The sequence below is a fragment of the Pogona vitticeps genome, chromosome 2 (genome assembly GCF_051106095.1).
Source record: "Pogona vitticeps strain Pit_001003342236 chromosome 2, PviZW2.1, whole genome shotgun sequence".
NCBI classification, from domain to species: Eukaryota; Metazoa; Chordata; class Lepidosauria; order Squamata; family Agamidae; genus Pogona; species Pogona vitticeps.
This window is the reverse complement of record NC_135784.1, coordinates 258,193,154-258,211,485: the sequence shown is the minus strand read 5'-3', so window position 1 is coordinate 258,211,485 and position 18,332 is coordinate 258,193,154. Positions and strand designations below refer to the sequence as shown.

Genomic DNA, 18,332 nt, shown 5'->3' with positions numbered 1-18,332 from the left:
GCCAGTGCGGCGGCGAGGGTTCTCGCTGTGTTTGATAGCGTGCGATAAGGGAAGGGGAAGATGGAGGGGGGGACAGGGCACCCTGAACAGGGGAAAGTAGAGAGGCCGTTCTAGCCCAAGGGGTGTGTGTGCTCATTCAGAATCTGGCAGAGAGATATCATTCTGCCCCTGCGTAGGGAAGGGTGCAAGCTAGAGAGGAGGGCGCTGTGGTTGTGGTGGGACTACACCTTGGGGCATCCAGGCGGCAAATTGGGGGGGGGGAGTTGCCTGCTGCCGTTCCTTTGCACCTCCTGATTTTAGGGAGCACACTCGGGTGAATGTGAGGGGCTGGTACCTCATCACTTCCAACTCTGTTTCAGTGTTGGAGATTCTTCTACTCCCGCCCCCTTCCTTCCTTCTTTCATTGTGTTGAGAGGGAAGAAGAGCTGGCCTGTGCCTTCTGCTTTGGCCCTTGACCCTTTCTTTATATGTGTAGCAGGTAGTACTGAGAGGTGCACCACTGTAATCCTCAGACAGGAGATGAAGATCTGCTTTTAAAAAAAATTACCACAGAGACATATACCTTAGGATGAGGAGTCTTTGTATTTCAGCAGTGATAAACTTGTTCTATTAGCCAAGTGAGGTTGAAAAATGAATTTAAATGCTAGCTTGCCATTGTGGTCTTGCCAGTAGTGGCTCCAGAGAGGGTGTGTGGATTATTGAAATTAACTGAAAGCAAGTATAATGAAAGGATGCCCTTGCTCAAAGAAAGAAACAGCCTTGCACTAATGGTGTGGGAAGAGAGTAAGCTTGCAGCCTCATCTTCAAAAGCATAAAGAAATGTTTTGCAAATAGCATTTCAAGAGCATCATTATTGAGGATAATTATTCAGTGGTAACAGCTGTTGAATGCTTAAAGCTTGACAGAACATTTGTGTTTGTGTTGACAGAGCATTTCTGAAAATTATTCATTCCTATAGCTATTTTAGATAAGTTTGCAACCTAAGCAGGCAGTGGTGCAGAGGTAGGAACCTGACAGTTCCACATAGCTTTCTTATTATGGTGAAAATATCCAACCCGCCACATGTTTCACTCCATCCAAAGTTTGTTTGTCAAGAGCAAAATGTTATTTAATTGAGTTGAAGTTTTGGTAACACCAATATTAGAGTTAGCTAGGAGAAATCAGTGAAAGAATCAATGTTTTGTTTAGAATAATGGAGAGAGTACAGTGATGTTTTCTCTTTCCGATACTGGAAGGATTGTGCTATTGTGTGAACTTTGTGCTGATGCACATTAAGCAACTTTTGGAAGAGGTTTGAGTGCTTTCTCACTCGTAAAGCAGAAGCAGATATTTTTTGGTTCCACATAGGTTGCATGGCTGAAGTCCCATCACTCTAGCAAGCATGCCCAGTGGTGAGAAATGCTGGCGGTTGCCAACAAACATTATGTAGAAGGTCACAGGTTTATTCATCTTAATTGTAAAAGATGTTTCATGGTTGGCAGCACGAGCAGAATGAGAAAGGCATGGGAGACTGCAAGAAGCAGTGGGTGGGGGGCAATTATCAGCTGACAACATGGACTATGTAGGAGATGTATTCATGTATATCCGGAATTCTCAACTTGTTAGTACCTGATACTTGGCGGCCTTGACCACATGGGTACCAAAGACTCCAATACATTGCTCATGCAGCTTTCTACTTGCTTACTAAATTTGGGATGAGCACAATGGCTTCCCAAAGAGCAGCCATTTGGAAAACTGCACCTATGTCTGTACCATCTGTTGACATCTATCTCATAACATCTCAGTATGTTCCTAAACATTGCCCTTCCCCTGTTGCTGGTTGCAATGGGAGCAGCACTATGTTAACCAGCATCCATAAGAACAGAACAAGGGCAGGAAGAGGAGAACAGCCATAAGTTGTTTGATGAAAATGGAGATGATGTAGAAAGCACCTGCAAGTACAATCTCAAAAGAGATTTACTAGATTATGTTAGGCACTTACTCAAAGCATAATATGAAACACATTTAGCACTCCAAGCAGAAAACAATGTGTGTGAATATTTCCTACCCTTGATGGCCCATATGGATTGACTGTCTCTATAATCCGTTTTGGTTGTGCATGAAATATTGGAAAGAAATTTCATATTTACAAAAATCAGTAATATTTCTGAACAGCTACAGTGAACACATGGAAATCAAAAATTAATACAAAGCGTAAGGTACGTAAAACCAGTGACCAGACTCCTGCTGCTGTTTTATGCTTGAATTATGGAAATCAGTGAAGTGGTAGGAGAAAACAGTAAATAATAATGATGATGATGATGAATTTTATAGGCGTTCTGTTGCTTAGAAAATGGATCTGCTCTATAAACAATTTGGCTGCACCATTTGTATAGTCTGCGCCATCAGCACAACTAATGTGAATTGGCATGCATGTATAGACTATCCATAATAAACTGGATAATTTTGTGGACAAGGGCAATCCTGGTTATTTCATTAATTCAGGGATGATTAAGGTTTAATGTTTAAGGTTAGTAGGTCTCTGTAGCTCATATTTTAATGTTTAAAATGGTTTCATAATTTAGGCCTACAGATTTATAATATGGTGTTAATATTTAAAGCACACTGCATTCTGGGAAACGTGGTGTAGAGTGTATACCTATTTTATAAAGATTCAATAATACTGCTTCTTGCTACTTGAATCTCCTTTTGTAAAGTACTTCAGTAATACGTTCCAGAAATGTTTATGTGTTGAAAGAGCCCCAAGATTTTGGAAGGTAACAAAAACAGCAACACTGTTTCTTTACCACAGGGAGTTTTAGCAAGAAGCCAACATTAAAATTTAAATATGTTCATCTAGGCTCTGGGGCATTTTTTTCAAATGGAGATAAGCTAATGGATACACAGAGCCAGAGACAGCAATTTTATTGCCCCAGGGCTTTCCTGCTGTAATGGTTAAGGCTGGTTCATGTGAAAGTGGCACACACAGGTTGAGGATGGAAGAATTAGGAGGAATGCCTGGATCTGAGCATAAAATGTCCATAACAATTCCATGCTGTGTTCATCTTCTGTTGTGTTTCCTTCTGCCTGGGGAGGAGTAACTGAAGGCAGTGCACTCAGTCAAAATGATTGTGTTGACACCCTTTCAGCAGCAAATTATGATGGGCCAAGTTTGCCCCTTTCCAGCAGCAAATCTGTGCGCCATGTACATTTCAGTGCCCTGAGATAAAGCCCCAGTTGCCCCATCCTAGATATACCCGTATTTTTCGCTCCATAAGATGCACCTTTTCATAAGACACACCAATTTTTAGGAGAAGAAAACAGGAAAATATAATCTGTTTTCTTCGCTCCATAAGACGCACAGACTTTCCATCCCCCTGTTTTGTGGGAAAAAAGTGTGTCTTATGGTGCGAAAAATACGGTAACTTTGAGGCTATGTAATTAATGTGAATGGGGCAAAAGTGTGTCTTGGATATCTACAAGACAGAGTTCATCTTCTGTAATCACTGCCTTCCCTCTTTCTCCTGTAACCCAGGCTGCCTGTGACAGTACATCTGTTAGATGATATCAGGCTTGACAAACATGGTAGTTCATGCCTTTAACTTGGCTTCCCAGTCTGGACTGGAAGAAAGTAACCTGTAGATAGGAGAGCCAGAACTAATTTCTCTGTCAGGGTCAGGTCATTACATTAGATTAGATTGGGCTTGTAATAGTTTTTCTCTCTAAACAAAGATAAGAGGTCTGTCAGTTTCCATCCTCTTGGACGCTGAGGAAACATTATTTTGTGACATTTCTTGGGTTTTTTTTAAAAAAACGATGATAGAGCCTTCAATTCTGACACGATTATTATCTAGTACTAATTTAATGATAGAGTATTAGTTTTACTAATAATGCACTTGCTCTTTTAAAGTTATTGCATGAGTTTCTGTGCCTTCACAAAAAATTGTATGCATTTAGAATTTTAAAAATGTCAGGCTCAGAAACACTGGCTGAACTCTTGTTGCTTAGTGTAGCAACTTACAGTAGAGTAGGCTAACTGGATCAGTGGGAATTTGGTGAGTCAATCCCTCTGTAAACCCATTGATTCAAATGGGCTTACTCTAGCCGCCCCGAGTAGACATGGTCTAGAGGGGCGGGGTAAAAATCAAATAAATAAATAAAATAAAATAAATAGTTGCAGCTTAGTTTAGTATAGTAAATCACAAGTAGAGTAGGCTCATTTAAATCAATGGAACCTATGATGGATGGATTCAGTGGACCTACTCTAGTCCAACTTACTACACTATACAAGAGGATTTCAGCCACTGCATTCTTCACACACAAACACACATTTGCTACCAAGATATCTTTATGTTTATTTTTTGACAATGTCTTGTCTTTCTGAGGCCTGTTATCTTCTGCTGTAGGATTGATAATAGTTCAGTATTCTTCAGTCTCTCTTTAGGAGCTCAACAATCTTCTGTAAAAGACTAGTTTTCAGTTCTGCTACTTGAAGTACCATTAGTATCCACACAAATAAACAAGGTAGAACAGTGTTTCAGTGAGCACTGGCAAGATTGGGATGAAGCCCCAGCCTTCCCCTACTTGTTTCCCTCTAGATGTGTTGAAGTAGAATTCCCATTGTCCCTAGTGAGCATGGCTCAAGCGAATGCATAATGCTGCTCCAGAGTGAGTCCTTTAATAAAAACCCTGCTCTTTCTTGTGCTGACGAGGTCATTCATATACAAATATGAACACTCCCCCACAGGTGGACATAATGAGGGTCCAGCCCCCTGGGGCCAGACTGTCCACTCACCTTTGAATGTTGCTGCAGGCTCCGCACTCCCTTTCTATCACTCCGTAACTCACGATCTGCGAGCCACTCTTCTGCCTTGCAGCGAGGCTCGCCCTCCCGCCTCCTGCCAGGAGTGGCTTGCAGACCGCAAGGTGATAAGAAGGGAGCGTGGAGCTCGTGGCAACAGCAGAAGGTGAGTTATGTCCAACTGTGTTGAGGTATTCATATATGAATACGAATAATCCCGTCTTCTTCTGACATCATTAGAGTCCTTTTAAGGAGAAAAGTGGGATAAAAATACTTTAAATAAAACTGAGTTGCCTGTTGGCTAGTTGCCAATCTACTGTTTTGTTAAATAATGCAAGTTAAGAGGCTGTTTTAAAATAAAATTTTTTGATATGGGTTGACACACACACACACATATACAAAGGAGCAGTGGCCTTTTCGTTTCAGTCCCACAGTAGAGAGCTTTGAGTGTCACTGTGTGATGTTGAGCTACACACAGGGCATTATTATTGTAAACATGTGCTAGACGCGTGCTGCTACCTTAGGTGTTATAAGGCTTTGTCAGGAGTGAAGAAACTTGTGCTTATTCTATCCTTTTCTTGTCTGTCGAGAACACTTTCCAAAGTTATAAAAATCAAAGGACTTCAAGGGATCAAAATATTAACATGTGCAGTCTGAAGAAGTGTTTCTCAGTTACTGATATATGTAGTACCAGTGGAACTCAAGAGTTTTCGTAACAGTTACTAGGGATTTATTCTCCCTCAGGTCCTTTAATATCCTAGAGGTGTGACATGGCATTTCCTGTCATTTTATCATGGATTATCCATTAGTCATTTTTTGGTCACAGCTAGTAATAATTTTGGACATGCAAGGTTTCAAAAACAGCCCTATGAGAGCCACAAGTGGCCCCAGAACCCTACTTTGGCCATCTCTGCCCCGAAGGTACTCACAAGATTTCATATTTGCCTATCTTCTCATAGTCCACCACAATAATTGGAGGAAATACGATGGCCACATGTTGTCTTCTGAAGAAAGAGAGAGAGAGAGGGAGAACCCAGCGCTGTTTTCAAAAAACTTCTGTATTCCCATTAGCCAATCCCTTTTGTCCTTCGATTGGCTAAACCTCTTTTGATCACAAACCTTTCTTGGCACTGAACCAGCTTATAAATTGAACTACAGGCAATTTGCAAGTTTGTAATACAGAATAATAGCAAGGCTGAGTTAGCTTCCCTGCCATCATGACACTACGCCTATTGTGATGAAGCTTGGCCCCCCACCCACTTGTAGAAGGTCCTTTTAGGAGGGTATGCACTTTGGAAACAGCTCTCAGATCAGTGTTTCAGAAGGCCTGAGTGGGGTTTTGGTATCCATCTACTCATAGTGCATGAAAATGTTTAGATACCAGAACTACCGTATATGCTGTGCTGAGCTGGTTCCAAAATACGACTGTATTAGTAGAGAGTAAGGTGCATCATTCATAGGATGGTGGATAGCAGTTCCCCAAGGAAATAAGAAAAGATGGAAGTTCCTCTTGGCCCAAAGGTCTCCTAGAGAATGATAATAAGAAAGACTTGCAGAAGAGAAAAAGAGGGTGAAAAACTCTCAGTTTTCTCCCAACCACTCTGTGCTGGGATTTATTTATTTATTTATTTATTTTATTTCTATCCCGCCTATCTGATCATATTAGACCACTCTAGGCGGCTTACAGTAAAAACAACAATGTAATTTTAAGACTTTACAGCAGAAACGTAAATAATAAAAAAGAATAAAGAACAGAATAAGAAAAAAAGATCGTCAAGGGTTTTCTGTTGGGAAGGCCCGCCTATACATCAATGTTTTTAGTTGTTTCTTAAAAATGCCCAGTTTTTTTTTTTTTTTTTTGCACAATCATAGGAGGCAGTATTCAGGACTGGCAAGTGGAAAGTGTCTTCTACACAAACTGGAAGGATGTGGTATGGTATGTTTGAAAAAGGAAGAGCATGTCCTGTGCCTAGTGGCAGTATGAAGTGGAGGAAGATTCTTGGGTGATCATTAAAGTATTTGAACATTCACAGCCTTGCCCTTCTTGTCAGCTGAGTCCTGTGCTGCTTTTTGGTATTTTGCCAGAAGATACTTAAATAGAAATTTTTAAAATCTTAAGCTTTGAAATTTCCATTTTATATCTGTTTTACAAGGACTAAGGAAAGTCATCATACACTGAGCACTCCCTGAAATAGCTGCTTCTGCCTGCCAGGAAGCCCACACAGAACTTAATTTAACGCTCAGTGTATTGGGGTCATTTTGAACTGTGTAGTATGTTCACTGATTGCAAAGCCCTTTTCTCTGCACACACAAATACATTAGCATGAAAAGAACAAAAGCATCGTCATTGTATGTGGAGCTCTTTACTTTGTCTTGACATGGTCAGATAGAGGCATGTGGTATTCTGTCTTTCCCTGATAGAGTCATTATGAAAACAAGTTGCAAAACTTTTGGTGGAGCCCCTAATAGGTGTGTGTTTGGAGGCAAAATTGTGAACCGCTTTTCATGAAAGAGTGATTCGTATCTCTGCCTATATCTGTGCTATTTAGTGCCTTAAACATTTGCCCTTTGAATGGCTTTTGTTGACCCAGTTCTGGTTCTTTCCTGAGTTATCAGCTCCTAGTCCTAAAGCAATATTTTACTACATTCTGCTTCATTCTTGCCATGTTCCTCTCTCCAGCCTGTTCTGTGTGCTACAGTTTTTCTTTCCAGATCACTGCTACCTTACATCTGGGAATGGAAACTGTAATAAAGCCATTCCACACTGTTGCACTGCCAGAGCATTTTAGGTTGGCTTCAACCTGCCAAATTCCAGGATGTAAACAATACTTGGCAGATTGGGGTCCCCCTGAGCAGAAAGCTATATTTGCATTGAGAAGAGGTTGTTGCCTGCAAAAGAGACATCACAATAAATGGGGGAAGGCAAGCAAAGTTGTTTCTCTTCTGTCCATCCAAAGAGATTAAAAACAAGCAAACAGTAAAAGCGGTGGGAGCTTTATTAAGTGACTGGTGGAACAAAGAATTGGCAGATCTTGCTGAAGGGGACATGAGAGTGATGGTGAGGAAAAAGTGTTGGATAGATCTCAAAAGATAAATTATAAAGTGAGAGTCATAGTCACAGAAGGCAGTGGGGAATAAGGTCAGCAAAACAAACAAACAAAAAACGGATGCAAGTAAGGCGATAGTAAAATCTGAACAGTACAGGTTGGCAATGTTTTATTATAACCAATCTGAACATAGTCCTAAGTACTGAAATAGCAGGACGTGATGGAAGGGGCCACAGCTACACAGTTCAACTTCCAACTCTCCCCCAACTACCTAACACTCTAGAGTCCAGCCAGAGCAAAGACCTGCTGACACCTCTGCAAACGCACTGCTCCTCACTCAATCCAGCAAAAGTGATTGTGGATATTCACAACCCAGAGGAGCCCATCGACAGCCCCACGGCTCCGCCGGTTCTGTTCGAACCCTCGGATATCCCGGACGCAGTTAACTCAATCAGGGCGGATTCCTATGCCGAAGGTTTGCCTCCGGATCCAATGACGTGCGCCCCACTGGATCCAATGATGCGCGCCCCATTGTTGCCTACCAACTGACTCACTGCCAATTCACCCTCCACTGCCCCCTCTAACAACCTAAGACTGATCTCTTGGAACGTGGCGGGATGGTACAGCAAAACGCAGGACCCTGAGTTCAGTGACTTCCTTCGAGGTTCCAGTATCATACTGCTACAAGAAACGTGGGCAGTTCATCCCATATCTCTAGCTGGATACGTCGCCTACTCTCTTCCAGCTCAAAGGCCCACGGCAAAGGGCCGCCCATTCGGGGGACTAGCAATATTTGTAGCTGACTTTCTAGCCTCAAATCCCATACTCACAATTGACGGCAACTGCAAAATTCAGGGCATAAAACTCAAATCCAGGAATCAAGAGCTCCTAGTAGTCAATGTCTACATGCCCCCAGCACCCTCTAAGTCCCACAGATCTAGCCAATGGGAATCCCTGAGCTCTGCCCTAGATAATCTCGAGCTCCAGTTCCCTGGGATGCCACTACTGCTGGCAGGCGACTTCAACGCCAGGGTAGGTCAGGGAGAGGCCATCTTCAACCGCATCATGGACACATTTAGCGACACCTCCCCCCTACATCCTTATGTTTCAGGGAGGCTGTCCAAAGACCACCAAATCAACGACGCGGGGATCCACCTGGCACAACTCTGCTTACTCCGAGGCCTCATCTGGCTAAACGGCCTCACTGAGGCTGACAGCGAGGGTGAGTTCACGTTCATCTCCCCACGCGGATCCAGCACAATAGACTACATCTTGATCCCAACTTCCTTGCTAACGCGTGTGGCTGAGTTCCGAGTGGGAGAGCTTCTAGCCAGCGATCATCTCCCCTTATGCTGCAGCCTTGCCCCCAATCCAGACTCGACACCCTTGACCAACCTGGACCCCGAGGAGCCCTCAGCGATTCTGCCCAGAATCCAATGGAATCACAGAACCAAACAATACTTCGAAAAAACAATCAATCCAGAGACGACACCGCAAGGCTCCCTCAACTGGCTATCTTCATCAAAGCCTGAAGACCTCATCCAAGGATTCGAGAACTTAATAGACTCCATAGCAGCTAGCCTCGGGCGGCCCCCCCAACAACTTCAGAAAAGACTGACCTCGGCCACAGGCCCTAGATTAGACAAGGACTGTATCGCCCTGAAGCAGGACATGAGGAGGATCTATAACAACTACAGATCCTCTAAGGCCCTCAAGCTCCCCTCCCAGTACTTTGAGCTGAAAACCCACCTCAGGTCAGCCATTAAGAAACTCCAGCATCGCTCTGCAATGGTTCGATGGTCCTATCTAGTCGAGGCGATTAATTCAGGCAATAACAAAAAATTCTGGGACGTAGTTTCTGGTTCCTTCATCTTTAAGAAGACCTCACAGGACCTCCCCCATATACCAGCCGAGACGTGGGAACATCATTTCTTGGCTACTTTTCACGACAGCTGCAAGCCCACAGTGCCAACTGATCCGCCCCCACCTTGCGACCTTCCAGACTGGGCACCAGTCACAACTAGCCAAATAACACAACTCATAGGCCAACTTAGAACTGGAAAGGCCCCAGGCCCCGACGCCCTCCCTTCGGAATTGCTACAGGCCTACACCGAGTGGTGGGCGCCGGTGCTCGCTGCCCTGTTCACCGCTGTCAATGAATCCGGTATGATGCCCAGGACGTGGACACAGGCTATAGTAATTCCGATTTACAAGAAGGGCGACAAGAAATCCCCAAACAACTATAGACCTATAAGTCTGCTCGACATCATTGGGAAGATGTACGCCAGTCACCTACTTCACAAACTTCAAGATTGGCTACTAGATCAAGACATCCTGGGACCCGAACAAGCGGGTTTCAAGGTGGGAAAGTCTACACTAGACCACTGCCTGATCCTATCCCACATGATCTCCAAATACGCCTCACAACCCAATACCCGCCTCTACGCAGCCTTCTTAGACCTAAAAGGGGCCTTCGACTCCATCAATAGAGATATCTTATGGCTAAAGCTCGCTAGGCTGGGTATGGATAGGAGGCTCCTATTTCTAATTCAAAAATTGCACGCAGGCTCCACATGCCGTATAAAAATTTCGTCGAAAGGGGCTCTTTCCAACCCCATTCTCGCCAACAGAGGAGTGAAGCAAGGCTGCGTCCTGGCCCCCACCCTGTTCAATTTATTCATCAATGACCTCGCCCCACTTCTATGCAATATCATCGGACACAGCCCCAAACTAGGCCATCTACAGATACCGATCCTACTGTACGCGGACGACATGGTCCTTCTTTCCCGTACAAGGGTCGGCCTAAAGCGGCTCATTACCTGCTGCCTTGACTATTTATCACACAATAACCTTCAATTAAACTTCGAGAAAACCAAAATCATAGTCTTCGGCAAGGCTTGGAAATCTTTCCCATGGTCCTTCCATGGGAAATCTATCCAGCAGGTCAGAGAGTTCAAGTATTTGGGCGTTTTCTTTCACTACCGTCACTCCTGGACAACTCACCAACGGGCAGCAACTAAGTCTGCCAAGCTCTCGGCACAAGCCATCCTACGTTTCCACCACACCTGGGGCCATGGCTACATCCCCGCTGCCCTGCAGATCTTCAACTCGAAATCAGTCTCACAGCTCTTATACGGCGTCCCCATCTGGATGTCTTCACTACACAGCTCCGTGGAGAGAGTCCAATCTGTATTTCTATACAAAATCTTAGGCCTTCCCCACTGTGTTCCATATGCTGCCCTATGTCTTGAATGCGGTCAACAGAGAATTGAAACTAGGGCCTGGCTCAGTTTCCTAAAATACTGGGTCAAAATCTGTTTTCTCTCTCCTAAGGACACCCTGCTTCAAGCCCTGCTTGCTGACAGTTTGTTACCCAAAGGCCTGGCCCTATTCTTAAAGAAAATCAAGACCCTAGGGCTGTCACCAGACCTAATGGGCTCAATACCCCCCTCTAGGGTCTTCCAAACCATCAAAAACAGGGTCTTGGACATAGAAGGACAAACGCTGTTTAGCGCGGCCCTGAAAGTCTGCTCTCCGCTATACTTCCAGCTACCTCTCACCCTCGGACGCAGACCCAACTACCTTCATCTTCTAGAACAGCCACAAGACCGCTGGGCATTCACCCTCGCTAGATGTAACATATTACCATCAAGTCTAGCGCAGGGCAGGTATAGGGGCTTACCAACAGAATTGAGAATCTGCCCATGTGGGCAGGGAAAGACTGAATCCCTGCAGCACATGCTATTTTATTGTACACTCTACAAGGATATCCGCCTGTCACATCAGATGGTCTTTCTCCCCCTTCATTCCGGATGGGCAGACCTGAGGAAAATACAATACCTTCTAGGTGACCTTAGCAAGGAAGTCACTCTATCAACCGCCAGATACGTCCAGGCCATTATCCAGAGACGCCGCAACATGTTCCCCCAAAACGAGGGGCTCCAACTTTGATGTTCTGGTTCCTCCTCCCCCCAGTAATGAATCTTTCCCCGGTATTTTATTGTTTTATCGTTTTATTTATGCAGCATGCCAATAAAGGTTTCTGTACTGTACCAATCTGAACATAGTCCTAAGTACTGAAATAGCAAAGACTGGAAAGCCCTGATACAGGGGAACAAGTCTAATACCAAATCTGTAGAAAATAGGGTAACACCAGTTTGCAGAGTAGTGTCTGAGTACCGATGTAGGGAACAATACTGAACCTACTAAGTGCTGCACGTGCTAGAGGGTTGTGTGGTTGAAATAATGTTCACATTGACTATTTTGGATTAAATCCACTGTTAGTACTAACTAGAAAAGAACTATTGATATCAATGGATTTTATAGTTGGGACCGGCAAAGTCCTATTCATTTCAGTGGGCCTGCTTTCACTGAGAATGACATGGGATTTGGCCCAAAATGCACACCTCTGTCTTTTAAAAGCAAACAACTCCTGCCAAACTATAAGTATAGGGATAATAAAAAATAAAGAATGCAATATATTGGTGGGAGTGGTTAAATGCTTTCCTCCCCATGTCATGATATCAGCAAGTAGGGTCTATAGTTTCCTATGAGATCGGGTTCGTAACCCGAAATGTTCGCAACTAGGGCCATTCGTAAGTCGAGGGCCCACTGTACCTTTATGTTCTTTGTCCCTTTAATATTTTTTTAAAATGCAACTCATCATATATGCATTTATTGTTAGTTCTTCTGGGTTAGCCTTTTGATAATAACTTTTTGATGTGTTTCTGCAAACAGTTCTTTGTGTCCTCCTATTGCAACAACTCTTGTAATGTTTGCATGGCACTTATTCTTAGGGTTGAAGGTGACTGGGTGCAACTCACTTGCACCGAAGGAGGTGCATGTCTTTGCATGGGAGGGAGGGTTTCCTAGAGTGTTCTTTACCTGTTCTGACCTACACTGTCTTTCCTTCAACCTAGACCAGCAATGGCAAACCTGTGGCATGCGTGCTACAGCTGGCCTGCAGAGCCCTCTCTGCGGGCATGCGAGCCATAAGTCGCTGGATTGCTACCCCCAGCAGCCAAACTTGAGGAGGAGGCTGCAGCCATGGTGCTAGCATCCTGACAGATGGTGGACCAGGATCTGGAGCAACTGGCACTGATGGGGGTTGGACACTATTGGAGGCGGATCCGGAGTGGGGTCTGGAGGCACCTCCATGCCCAGGATTCCCCTTCCACTGCCACTTCTGCTGCCGCCACTTCCGCTGCCGCCACCTGCCACCTGCCACCTGCTGTTTTTGTGTCGTTTCCCCCCCCCCCCCAGTTTGGGCACTTGGGCTCAAAAGGGTTAGCCATCATTGACATAGACTAATAATTCTTCGGGCTGCCAATGTCACTTCCTTTCCTTTCTTGACCCTCTCTGGAACAGGATAGAGAAAACAATGAAATTTACATAAATGTTGTTTCACTATTCAATAGTTGATTCAGCTGGTCTGTTTCAGTTCAGTTTAGCAATAATATTTACACCATTAGGTGAACTGATCCCAACAAGTCTGGAAAGAAAGATATGCGGGAGAATTATGTAGCAAAGTGAACTGTACCCTTCATTTTGTAAGTGGAAGGATACAGTTTGCCTACCTCCATATAAACAAATTGCAACAGTAAATCTTTGTCAATTGTTTCTTTTTTTAAACCATTTTATTCATATCTAAACATACAAACTTAAAAACATTAACAATCTAACAGATAATTAACAAAACAGACAGACAGACAAAAAAACCCCCACAGCTAAGCAACTCATCCATCATTGGTGTCTCTCCATTCTTCCATTTTTGGGCCCGACCTAGCTGCTGTGAATATATACAGTAGACTATATTTTATTTTCATGTCAATAATTTCTGGCATTATGTTCAATAATAACATTTCAGGTTTAAAACTTAATTTTTGTAATTTCTTTTACCATTTCCCAAACCTGTATCCAATTTTTTTCTTTTTCTTTTTCACATGACCACCACATATGATGATAAGTCCCTGGATTGTTTTTTTTTTTTTTTTTTTTTTTGCACTTCCAACAAACATTACTGTTACTTTCTGACATTTTTGCCAATCTTACAGGGGTAAAACACCATCTATGAAACATTTTAAGGATGTTTTCTCTAAGATTCACTGGTTTAATCATTTTATGATTCTCTTTCCACATCTTTGTCCATTCATCAATATCAATATTGTACCCAAAATTTTGTGCCCATTTTACTATCGCCTCCTTCACCCTCTCATCCTCTAAGTCAGTGGTTCTTAACCTTGGGTTACTCAGGTGTTTTTTAGACTGCAACTCCCAGAAGCCTTCACCACCAGCTGTGCTGGCTGGGATTTCTGGGAGTTGCAGTCCAAAAACACCTGAGTAACCCAAGGTTAAGAACCACTGCTCTAAGTCATATTCCAATAAGTATGTATACATTTTTAAAATTATTTTCTCATTAGTGTAAATCCATAATTTGTAGCCTTTTGTAGGCTGTACAAAGCCTGGCTCCCAGCACTGAAAAATACAGACTGCAAAAGGTCAACAAGCTCTACTCAGCCACAAGGACCGGTGATCACTGCACACAAAAGACCACCTAATGATACCCATCAATCACAGACCATCAGTCACAGTGACAGATCATCTCCCCCCTTATCACAACAAGACACCCATAACAAAAACACCCTGATCACCATCATCACCCCATCTGAAAATGACAAAAAGCTGATCCCAAAGCTATAAATACTCAATTATCCCACAAACTACACCAGAATACAGACAGAGTTCTAATTCCTGTCCTCTGAAGATGCCGGCCACAGAGACTGGCGAACGAACAGTGCTAAAGACTCCAAAAAACCTAGAACCACCATCAGATCCTGGCCGTGAAAGCCTTTGAGAATACATAGATGCCAAACTTCCTTCATGGTCTTCTGAGGTGCAAAGACACTGTTGACCATTTTAGTGAATATCTGTAGGTAAAGAGATACCTCTCTGAATGCCTTGCATATTTTAACATCAGAGTTTGTCTAATAAAAATAGTATCTCTGGTAACAATTATGCAGGCATTCTTTACCCAATTCCTGCACACATGGGGTATACCTGGGGAGGTTTAAAATATTTCCCCCACATTTGAATGTGCAATTTTAAAGATTAGGAACAACAATACAGACGCAGAATATTAAAAACAGTAGTGAATTCACAGGATATGAATTCCTTATGGAATCTTGTGCCATTACGAAATTATATTAATAAACCTCACAGAGCTCCACTCAGTTCATTTTGCTAAATGCTGTGGAAGAGCATTTTCTGTTTATAAGGATAATTCTTCAAAACCTATCTACATCTTTGGAAATTGTACAGACACAATGGAGTCATAATGATACATTACTTAGACAATTCAGAAAGCTATGCGTTTGGGCTTGGATCCAACAGCGGTTTTGCAGGAGTAGAGGGAACATCTGCTCATGGGATGTACTGGTGGGGAGTCCTCAGTTTTAGACAGCCCTTCTTCCATGTGATAGTCCCCTGCTTGACATGCCATTCTGCTTCTTTGGGGGCACCTATATGTCTGGAATATTTTTGGGTGGATGCAGGGGAGAAAATCCTTCTTTCAATACATCTCTCTTCCATGTATAATAGTAGAAGTTCTATTCATGAAAATAGACATTCATACTGAAAACATGTTCCTAGGGCCGAACTAGAAAGTCAGGGGATTGTGTATTTCCTCAGATTAATTGATTTCCTCTTCCACAGCAGTACCAGAGATATGTGCTTCATCAGTCAGACTTGAAAACCTAGATAGATTAGGCATCCTTCAGTCTCGAGAGACTATGGTAACGTGCTCTGTATGGAGGACTTGGAACAGCGTCTAGTGTGGCTGGCTGAGAAGGCCAATTTGAGAGTGACAATCCCTTCCACACTGAAGACAAATACAATCTGTCCCCTGTCCGGCTCCCTGATTTTGCTGCTTTCATGACTGCATCTTTGCCTCGGCCTGCTGAACAAGTGCCTCTTCAAAATGGGAGAGGCCGTGATGGAATGCCTGCCTCCAGGCTGAACGCTCAGATGTCAGGGTTTCCCATCTGTTGAGGTCAATTCTTAAGGCCTTCAGATCCCGCTTGCAGACAGAGGTGGGATTCAGCAGGTTCGCACCTATTCTATAGAACCGGTTCCTAAATGTACTATTGGTTCGTAGAACCATTTGCTGGCCTGAGAATGAAGGAGGAGGGGCCAGGTGACCAGCGACGAGCAGGGGGAGAAGGGGGCACAATTAGCTGCCTCCCTTCCCGTGCCACACTGAGCCGTCTGAGATGGGGTGGGGGTGAGAGAGATAGAGCCCTGGAAAGAGCAGAGGCATCACTGGGGGGAAGGGGGGAGGATGACTCCTTGAGGGGGGTGATTGACAAGGCATAAGGGCAGGACACAGAGGGAAAAAGTTTTGGAGTGAGACCGCTTCAGTCAAACACCCAACCATCCTCGTTTTACTATGATTTTTTTCAAGTTAAAGGTACCACATAAGACTGTTGCTCTGCCTAGAAACAGTTTTTTAAAAAAATCTGAGAGAATATCCAATGCATGAACCGGTGACGGTCTCACTGATCCACGCAAGCAAGGTATGCAATAGAAAAGTCAGTCACACCACAAAGAGATCAAACCTCCAAGCCTCATTTAGAATAACAAAGAACTTTTCCTCCCGCCCCCAAACTGACAATTTCAGGAGACAAATGGCACCCAGATGGCCCACTCTGTTAGAAGGAGGAAGACAGCTATCAGTATTTTAACATTAGTAAGATTTACTATTCTTGAAGGCCATATATCCAGTTCCAAGAAAGGAAAACACACAAACATATCAATAGATAAGGGGAATCAAAACTCTTCTCTCGGAAGCGGCCGCTAAGGGTGAGTGGGGGAGGTGGAGCCTGCCAGGGCTCTGAGGGAAGCCATAATCACCACCAGCGCCTCCACCAACACCAACACCCCTCAAAGCAACTGGCGAGGAGAAGCAGTGGGTGCGGGGTGGAGGGAAAAGATGGAGGAGGAGGAGACCTCAGAGGAGTCAGTAACTGAAGGACCGATTGAGGTGGTGAGGTTGAGGTGGAGTGGTGACAGATTGAAAAGAGACCATGCCTTACAAGCCAGAAGGAAGCGGGGGGGGGGGAAATAACTCCACAACAGGTGCATAAAGGCGGCCTCCAGGTAACAACAAGTAGGGCTATCAGTCATTTCAGGAGCAGGAAAGGGGGGGGGAGAGCAATTTTTGCTGGTGAGCTATAGGGCAAAATGGGAATTAAAAGGAAGGAGAGATGTATCAGTTCTCTGTCAAACTTGGTCATAAGCACCCACTGTGAGGTGTGTGTTTGTTTGTGTGTGTGTTTGGCACATGCCCATGGTGAGGGTAAGAGCAGCGGTATGCCCAAACAGATACACTGTTTGCGCATACCGCTGGGAGACCACTGTGGAATAAACCCTCATCGCATCCCACTGTCCTGGGCATTTATTTATTTATTTATTTATTTATTTATTTATTTATTTATTTATTTATTTATTTATTTATTTATTTATTTATTTATTTATTTATTTATTTATTTATTTATTTATTTGTCATTAGGTCATAGAACCTGTTGTTAATTTATTTGAATCCCACCACTGCTTGCAGATATCCTTGTATTGCAGCTGTGGTCTCCCTCTGGGGTGATTTCCGATGAACTCCGGGCCAGAGAAGGAATCTCAAGATTTAGAATTTCTGGCCCACTGGAAATTTTCTAGAGGGAAAAAAAAAACTACAGTTGGGGAGACACTGCAGTTCCCCAAAGGGAGAGCTAACATAATGAATAGGAGTTTTTAACTAGTATATCACCTGTTGGCTGCATTGAGGACATCAGTTGTTTTGGATAGAGAATTAGGACAAAGTGGAGATGAACATCCTAAATGTACTGTCAGAATGATAATCATATTTACAAGGATAGAAAATGGTGATTCCTGAAAGATTAACTTTTTGGTTCCTTCTCATCAGATACATATTCCCTGTAATGTGTCCTGATTTAGGGTGTCTGTGTTTGTAAAATTACTGGAAGGCAAATTAAAAGGGAGGCAACGTTGTTTAGCACACACTTCAACGATGTTAGGGCAATCCTCATATTTCCTTGTGAATTTGTGTTATTTTTTTCTGCTGAGTTCACCAGGATGTTAGATGCCTTCCATGAATTCAAAAGTTCAGTGGCTGTCAGAGTTACATTCTTCTTGAATTTTCCTATTTGTGCAACACAACAGAACTATTAGAGCAAAAAAGGTAAGGGTGTCAGCATCCTTTCTCAGTTTGATCACAAAATCTTCAGAACATCTTGAAAGAGCCTGTAAAACTGGGCCAGCACTATAAGGGAAACTATAATTTTAGCTACTAAATGAAGAAGTGAACCAACAAGCCCTTAGAGATTGTGTAGCATAAAATTTAATGCTGAATGATTTTCATTACTTATATTTAATGTTAGACTGAGTAAAAATCTGAAATGGTCCATCTTTTCACTTTTAGAGGGCTTAGAACAGGATGG

The 18,332-nt window shown here is 43.3% G+C and overlaps 1 protein-coding gene across 3 annotated transcripts in view; it reads left to right on the top strand.

Moving 5' to 3' along the window:
- Nucleotides 1-18,332, top strand: part of CAMK4 (calcium/calmodulin dependent protein kinase IV) — a 129,432-nt gene that overhangs the window by 1,412 nt on the left and 109,688 nt on the right. The window lies entirely within an intron of this gene.